Below are 8,266 nucleotides of genomic sequence, written 5' to 3' on the forward strand. Positions count from 1 at the left end.
TGGCAGCAGGGGGCGGCCGGGGAGCGGGGAGGACGTGTCTGGGGAGGCCGCGGACGCGTGGGGAGTTGCCGGTTCTTCCGGACCCGGGGTGGCGCTGGAGGGGTCCGCTGTCCCGCCAGGCAGCCGCAGGGCACCCCCAGAGGGAGGAATCGCACCTGTCTCTCCGCCTTTTCGCGGTTCGCTGTCGTGATTGCTGTTAGCAGCCTTTTTCTCCCCGAATTAAATAAAGTCCGTGGGATTTTAACAAAGGAAACAGCACCTCGGGTTTTTCCTATCTGTGGTGAAGTTCAACGTTGAAAAGAAAAGCAGGGACCTAGAGGACGTTTGGCTACGGAGAGCAAGTTTCCTACGTATAAGAAACCCAAAAAGAGCCCTCTTTGGAAGCCCCCAGGTGCCGCCAACCACCGAAGTAGGAAGGCAGGAAAAAATAAATTTCCGATCTCTCGGTGTCCTATTTTCTCCTCGTGGAGAAATAAGGTCAGCTACTTGTATCCAGGCTGTCGAAGTAATTCAGAAGTTTGTTTTGTTTTGTTTCCAAACGGTTGACATATATTTGAAACCGTTCCTGGCAGTCGCCTCTTTGCTGAACTAAAGTGGTCTGTGCTGGGGTGCGGGGTGGACAGGGTGCCAAAGAAGAGTGAGGGAACAGAACCGTTGAACTTAACCCTGCTTCAGGTGAGGCTTTATTGTCTTCGGCAATCAGAAACCTGGAGAAATTAGGTTTACTTGTTCCTGTCGGTTTTAAGAAGTAGCTGTCCAAGGAAAATGTGCGTTTGACGGTAGTTTGGGGAAAGAGGTGAACGCGAGGGTTTGAAGTCTGCTGATTGCAGGAGGAGGTAACAGTAACTGCCATGGCAGTTTGTAACTGCCTGCAGCTCGTTGCATGAACTCCCCCACTCACTCCACTTTCTGTTCTCTTCCTCCCCCCATTTTCCATCGCCGCTGCCAGGGTCTGTGCTCTTTGACCCAGATCAGCTGCAGCATGCTTACTCATCTTTTTATCATCTCTCTTCGTTAAAGTGCTGGGAGGGTGGGGGGGTCGGTGGATCAAAGGCACATGGGTCAAGGTAGGGGTTCCAAGAGTTATAGGGGTAACTCTTGTATGATGTGGTGCCAAATCATAGGTATATGTGGGGGAAGAATAGGTGACAGCGGTAACAGCTGCAGCCATAAAGTGCCCATGCATCAAAGTGAGGCTTTTAAAGTCACTGACGGTCCACTCCCCAAATGCCCATATGGAACCCAGCATTCAGCCTTTATTGGCAGCCTGAATCACCCAGCCCTTGCTTCTGTGTCTGTTTCTTCCTCTGCATTTTGAAGAGTGGAACTATGACATTTCCTGGCTCTGGAGTGAGCTCTGTCTAATCAGATACATAGTGCCCACTAATTGAAAGCAGCAGTCTCTGAATAATCAAGTTACAGGTGACAGGTACTTGGACTACCTGATTTCAGCTCCAGAGGATGTTCCAAAGATCCTGACTTACTTGCCCCTTGAAATTCTTGAGATGGTGATTCTGGTCTTCTGTAAGCAAATCTAGTGTTTTATCACACTTGTTAAAGGTCCTTATGTCCAGTAGAAGTCCTTCTGTTTTCCTTCTCATCACCCCCCTCCTAAATACCCCGATGTGACAGGTCACCCCTTAACCGTCTCTTCATAAACATTTATTTTGAACCACCGTTTGTTAAAATACTGTGCTAAATTAGCCTCTAATAGGACGCAGAGTAAGTTCTAGTCATTTTCTGTGCCCTCAGTATGTCCTGTTAGTACATCCAACTCCATTTTCTCCACATTTATTTTTGAGTGTAGCGATGATTAAAGTAAAAGGTATTTTGGAAAGGTTAAGTTACTCCCAGTCTTTGCATTTGATTTTAAAGTTGTTTACTTTTGTTATGAGCCAGGATACCTTGGAGTTTGTGGGGTCTTTTGTTTTGCCAGCATCAAAAAATAGTTCCCTGATTCCATGTACTAGCCAGTCTTCAGAGCATTATTTATTCAGTGTTCAGACTTGCAGGGGTTTACTGACCTGTTTGCTCGCAAATGGTGCTATACTAGAGAAATGTGAATATGTTTATTTCTAGGTTGTGTTATTTTGCGATGCTAAGCTGTTGTGTCATATTTGAAGGGACAGTAGAAAAAAAGGCATAGCTAGAAACCATACCTTTCTGAGAATATTCTCCTGATTAAATATCTCATGCCAGTTTGACTACTAGAATGCTTGTCATGCTGGCTTCGTCATATCACAGACTTTATTTTAAAAGTTTGCCTTCAGATAAAACTAAATGCTATGGTGGTATTACTACTTGGCTTTCAAATTTTGTGTTTTTTAAAAACGCCGATAAAACTTCCAGTAAGGAGAGTATAATTCTCAGGTGATTTATACAAGTTCCCCGCCCCCCCCCACCAAGTACTTTTCCTGTTGTTTACAATGTTAAGCTTTTAAGGACACGTCACCTATAATGCAGGCTGGCTTTCAGGGAGTGCTTTCGTATTAATTGTTTTAGTAACGGCCAGATGTACCAGCTCCCTGATATCCATTGTTTCTGATACAAACGAGTAGTCCCATGATAGGAGGTAACTAAACTTAATCAAGTCAAAGTTCTAGTGTCAGGTAACTATCTTCAAATAAAATTTGGTGGATCTTTCACTGGAACCTTCTACAGAGGCTCAGATAATCTAGTTTACTATTAGAGCATAATCAAAAGGTCGTTTGCTATATATAAGCCTCTGAGGTTAACAAGAGAGATGAGATCACGGGAATGAGAAGGATCATGAGAAAGAAAATGAAACAACTCTGTGGTTTGCTTAAAGGCAATTCAGCAAAAGTAACTCAAATTATTACCTTGTCAAATATTTTAGGTAGTAAAGAAGATGCATCCTTGGATTTGGGTACTTCATAGGAAAAGATGTCATTAAATGAGTTCCAGATAGAATACGATCCAATTGTATTCTGATTTACTGTTTATTTTTAAATTATCCTGTCCTTTTCTGATACGTTTAATTGAAAATTTTAAAGGTAAAGCATTGTTTGCCATGTGAAATTGTGTGTTCAGGTACGTAATAAGGTTTTGAGGTTCTACACTTGAGGGTGGGGGTGGTCCTGTGGTGAACACCTTGTTTCGAAGCTTGAAATTAACTTTTTTCGGTGTTGTCGTTGTTTACAGAGGAATAATCAGAGCTTGCAGTCGTGGTAAAGACTTTCCAGTGCTGATCATTATTTGAGTGTCCATGTGCGTTATATCTACTTGTACTTCATCAACTCAAAAGAAACTGTGCCCGTCACAGTCACTCTCCATCCTCTCCCCCCATCGGCCCCTGCCATCCACTAATCTGCTTTCTATTTCTATGAATTCACCTATTCTGGACATTTTCTATAAATGGAATCACACATATGTGGTATTTTGTGACTGGCATCTTTCATGTGACATAAATATTTTCAAGTTTCATCCATGCTGTAGCATATATCAATAATTCCTTTTTTGTTGCCAAATAATGTTTCTTTTTTTTGAATATACCACATTTATACATTCATCAGTTGGTGGACAACTATTGTAGTTGTGGGTTTCTACATTTATGGCTGTTATGAATAATGGTGTTATGAACATTTTGTACACATTTTTGTATAGACGTATGTTTTCACTTATTTTGGGTATATTTTAGAAGTAGATGCTGGGTTCCATGGTAAGTTTATGTTTAACATTTTGAGGAATTATCAAACTGTTCTCCAAGACATCTTTCTGTGCCATTTTACATTCCCATCACCGAAACTAATTGAAATTAGTATCAATTTCTCCTCATCCTCACCAACACTTGTAATTGTCTTTTTTATTCTAGCTATTCTTATGGGTGCAAAGTAGTATCATCCATGATTTACAAATAATTTCCATTCTGCTGATTGTCTCCTCCTTGATGGTGTCCTTAGAAGCAAAAAGCTATAAATTTTGACAAAGTCTAATTTATTTTTCCTTTTATCACTCTGCTTTCGGTGTTATATCTAAGAAGTCATTGCCTAATCCAAGGCTGCGTAGATTACTACTGTGTTTTCTTCTAAATGTTTTATACTTTTAGCTCTTACATTTGGGTCTGTGATATAATCAGAGTTACTTTTTGTGTGTGGTGGGAGAGAGGGGTATAACTTCATTCTTTTGTATATGGATATCAAGTTGTCCCAGCCCGTTTTGTTAAAGACTGTTCTTTCATCATTAGTTCTGGACTCTCTTCCTTTGATCTATATGTTTCTCCATGTGCCATCGTCACTCTGTCTTGATTACTGTAGTAAGTGTGAACCCTCTACCTTTATTCTTTTTCAAGATTGTTTTCACTCTTCTGAGTTCCTGGCATTTCCATATGAATTGAAATCCCTTAAGGGCTAGCTTATCAATTTCTGCACAAAAGCAACTGGGGTTTCGATAGGATGTTTTACAGTTTTGCAAGTATCTTTAAATGTCTGGTTTAAAAAACAGCTGAATTCTCATATCTGCTTCGGAATTCATTCCATTGCACTGTGATAACTAACGAAGAATATGAAGGAAATCCAGCTTTCCACAGGTGCATAGTGGGGGAAAGGAGCAGTATTTTAATAGTTTTCTCAGATAATTGTGGCTGTTCTTTGATACTCACCGGAACTATTATAGCTGATCAGCTTCCTAGAGGTTAGTTGTAGTATGCAATCTGAAATCATATGGATAAATTTTCCTACTGTTATATTGAACTTTATTGGTTCGTTTTCTACCCACGCCTGATTTTGTAACAGCATACATTGATCATTTGGAAAATATCGATTCACTGTTATTTAGATCCTTCCACATTTGCAACATGTCAACATATAAATATTTTTTAAATCACATTTTTTAATATCACTCCCTACCCCTCCCCTCAGAAAAATCTAAATATTGGGAAGCTGCTAAGCTCACCATGAGTGATGCAAGTTTTCCGAAATCCTCATTTCCTCTTGAGAGGAAGTTGTTGGCAAAGTACTAGCAATTTTACATTTCCAAGAAAATGTCTGCCAAATACCCACATTTGAAATAATGATCGTTTGTTGGTCATTTGTGCAAGTCAGAACACTGTTCCGTGATAAAAGTGGTTGTTTCGGCTCACTTCCCAAACAGTCGCACACATGCTTTGCTTCGAGATGGCCGTCACCCCTCAGCATACATACGTACATCCCATTTTGTCATGCAAACTATTTAGAAACATGTTCTTCAAGGTCAAGATTAAATAAAATTAATCATTTTACTGCTTCCTCAAGGACACTGTTAAGTGAAAATGACTTTTTTTTTTTAACGTACGTACACGCTAGTGAAGAATACAGTGCCTTTCCACTACGGTTTGTAACAACCATCTTGACTCCTGCTACGGGGTATCAAGCAAACAGTTTTACCCCCCATTGCTTTTGCACCATTAGTGCAAATATGGACACAGTGAAAAAGGCAGATAATATCTTGGCATTTTGATGAAAATAGTTTGGCTTCGTGAGCCCCTGAAAAGGTCTCGAGGACCCCCCGAGTTTCACAGACTGCACTTGGAGAACCCTTGAACTATGGTGCGCAGAAATTTGCTAAAGTGCTGCTCACCATTGTGCAAAGTCAAGTCGAGAGTGGCTGCGTCCTAGAAGCTGTTTGAGGGAACGTGGTGACTACAGTCTCAGGAGGAACCTTCCGGAAGAGGCCCCGCAGCGTCAGAAGAGGCCAGGACGAGGAGGCAGGAAAGGAAGCGGGAGTGGCTAGGGCAAAATGACGTGGGGAGGGGAGTGAGGTGGGAAAGGTAGTCAGCCGGGAGCTCGTTTTTGCAGCAATGCCAGGGAATGGTTCCTTCTGAGGAGTAAGCTGCGAGTTACTAAAGCCTGGGGGGTGGAAGATAATCTCAGTGCCCGTTGACTTGGCCTCCGATTGTGGTGCGATTTGGGGTGTGTTGTTTTTTTTGACATGGTAAGGGCGAGGCTCCCAAAGATTACTAAACCTTTAAAAATTACCCAGGGCGGCAGCACACCAGCACCTCTATATGACTGCTAACGTGGTTTTCCGATACAGGCATCAGGAAAAAAGCAAAAATAGCAAAATGGGAAAGAGCCGTCTCGACCTGTGATTGCGAAGTCAAAAATGTACGCCAGTAGGCCCTTAGTTTAGGATCTAGAATAAAGAGTTAGTGACCTTAATGTTGTTCATGAGTAGATTGTATTCGGTTATTTGAATAAATCAGAACTGAACTTGGACATGATTGTGCAAGTTAAAGCATTGTGAAAGCTTTAGTGATCGCACTCGCGAGAACCTTTGTTCTTGTTTCTAGTTTATCATGAAGTACCAAATTAAGTCTTAACAGTTGCTAGAGTACTGATAACTGTCAGAATGTGTATTGCCAGGTACCTTTGACGTGAATTGCTCAATCGATCTGGAAATATAACTTAATATCTCAAACAGAAAGGTCTTGGATGACTATTTTGGTACTTTAATGTTCTTTAATGTACATTGGGCTTCTGATAAAGTTTTATGTAGGGCGTCTGAATTTGAAGTCTAAATCAGTATTAGAAGTGCTGGAAACCTCGTCTTGCTCTCTGCGGACAGCGGAAGGAGGATGGTTTAAGGATCCTGATAGAATTAACTCCTGCGTGTCCTGGGTTGATGGGTGTTACAGCTGTAATTTTCTTGAGTCCCCCTTACTTCCCTGCTCCCACTCCCCCGTTTGTCTTTTTGTTGTGCTTATTTGCTTTCAGAAAGACTCTTTGGGGTCTTTTGAAACAAACCGGTGTTTTAACAAGATACATGATCCCGCTTTTTGCAAGATTAAAAGCCGAATGTTAACTCCATGGTGGCGTGATAAATGATTTGTGAACACAGAGACAACGATATTGGCTTTTTTAGTTTATATAGTTTTATGAAATGGAAGTGCTTTCTTAGACTTACATGTCTTAGATATAAATGTATCTGGTTGGTGGTTTGCTTTCATTTCAAATCTAAATCGTGTATGGGTTTTATTTTAAAGAGAATATTTTAAAATATAGGTTCTCTTCAGTCTTGTTGATGACTCATATGAGTGACCGAATAAAAACATAAATGGCAACAGTCAACCATGGTGGCCAGCATTAAGAGAGAGGAGGGTTCCGAATGACCTCGGCAGACCGGACACCCCGAGAGAAAATATGACGCTCCGCGGCATGAGCGGAAGTGGGAAAACACTGGAATTTCGAGTCTGGACGTGATATGGTGAATCTCCGGCCTGGCTCATGGCCTCGAGTACACCAGGGGACAGGAGGGCCTGACGCTGAGACAGCTGCAGCCAGAACATCACTGAGGCTGCTGCTGGAGGAAACGGCCACAAAAACGCAAGTCACGGACGTCAGGTCTCGGTCACTGAGGCTGCTGCTGGAGGAAACGAGGGCCACAAAAACGCAAGTCACGGACGTCAGGTCTCGTGTTTACGCTTCAGAAACACCCGCGCGCGTGCAGGCCGAGAGACCCAGTTACTTTTCTGGGCGCTTTAGCCGGCCCTGTTCGCCCCATGAGCGCCGAACCCCTGGCAGAGCGCTCTCCTCCGTCTCAGTGGCGCATGTCGGGGAGCATTGCCAGCTTGGAGTAGTGGTTCTGAACTTGGGCTTTGTGAGCTTCCCCTGAGGTGGTGTGTGTGTTTTCTGAGGGAAGAGACTGGGGTTTTCATCATCCATCTTTCCAGAGGATTTCAGTCCCCCCAAAAGATCGAATTGCTAAAACGACTGGTGGGGGGCCGACTGTGTGGATGAAGCGCCACGTGTTGTTTAAATGGATGTTCGTTACCCGATTGAATGCACACGTCCCTCTGTGCGCTTAGGCTGGGAGGCGGGGGCGTCCTCGGGGAGCTTCTCCGTGGCCCCAGGGGAAGGTTACTACACCGCCGACAGCAGCGGCTGCTGTTTGCAAAGCGTTTGCTGGTGCTGCCACACCTGAACTCTGTGAGGCAGGTACTGTTTTTATGCCCGTTTGCAGATAAGGAAACAGCTAAAAAAAAGTTCAGTGAATTGCCCGACTTCCGTTATTAAGTGGCGGGGTCAGGATTCGAACTCACAGAGTGGCTCCAAGCCAGCACCCGTTAACCAGCTGCTGCCCAAGCTGTAATTGACATGCCATTGGGATAAATGCTTCGAGAAGAATAATCCAAGAGAGAGCCAATGTAGTCATGGGTGGAGTGGGGGAAGAGTCCCTAGAGAACTGTCATTACAGCTGCAGTTGGCCCCGCAGAGGGTGGCCGCGCAGGGAGCAGGAGGGCGGAGCTTCCGGCAGACCTGACCGGCATACA

This window comes from Pteropus alecto, unplaced genomic scaffold (assembly GCF_000325575.1).
Source record: "Pteropus alecto unplaced genomic scaffold, ASM32557v1 scaffold48, whole genome shotgun sequence".
Taxonomy (NCBI): Eukaryota; Metazoa; Chordata; class Mammalia; order Chiroptera; family Pteropodidae; genus Pteropus; species Pteropus alecto.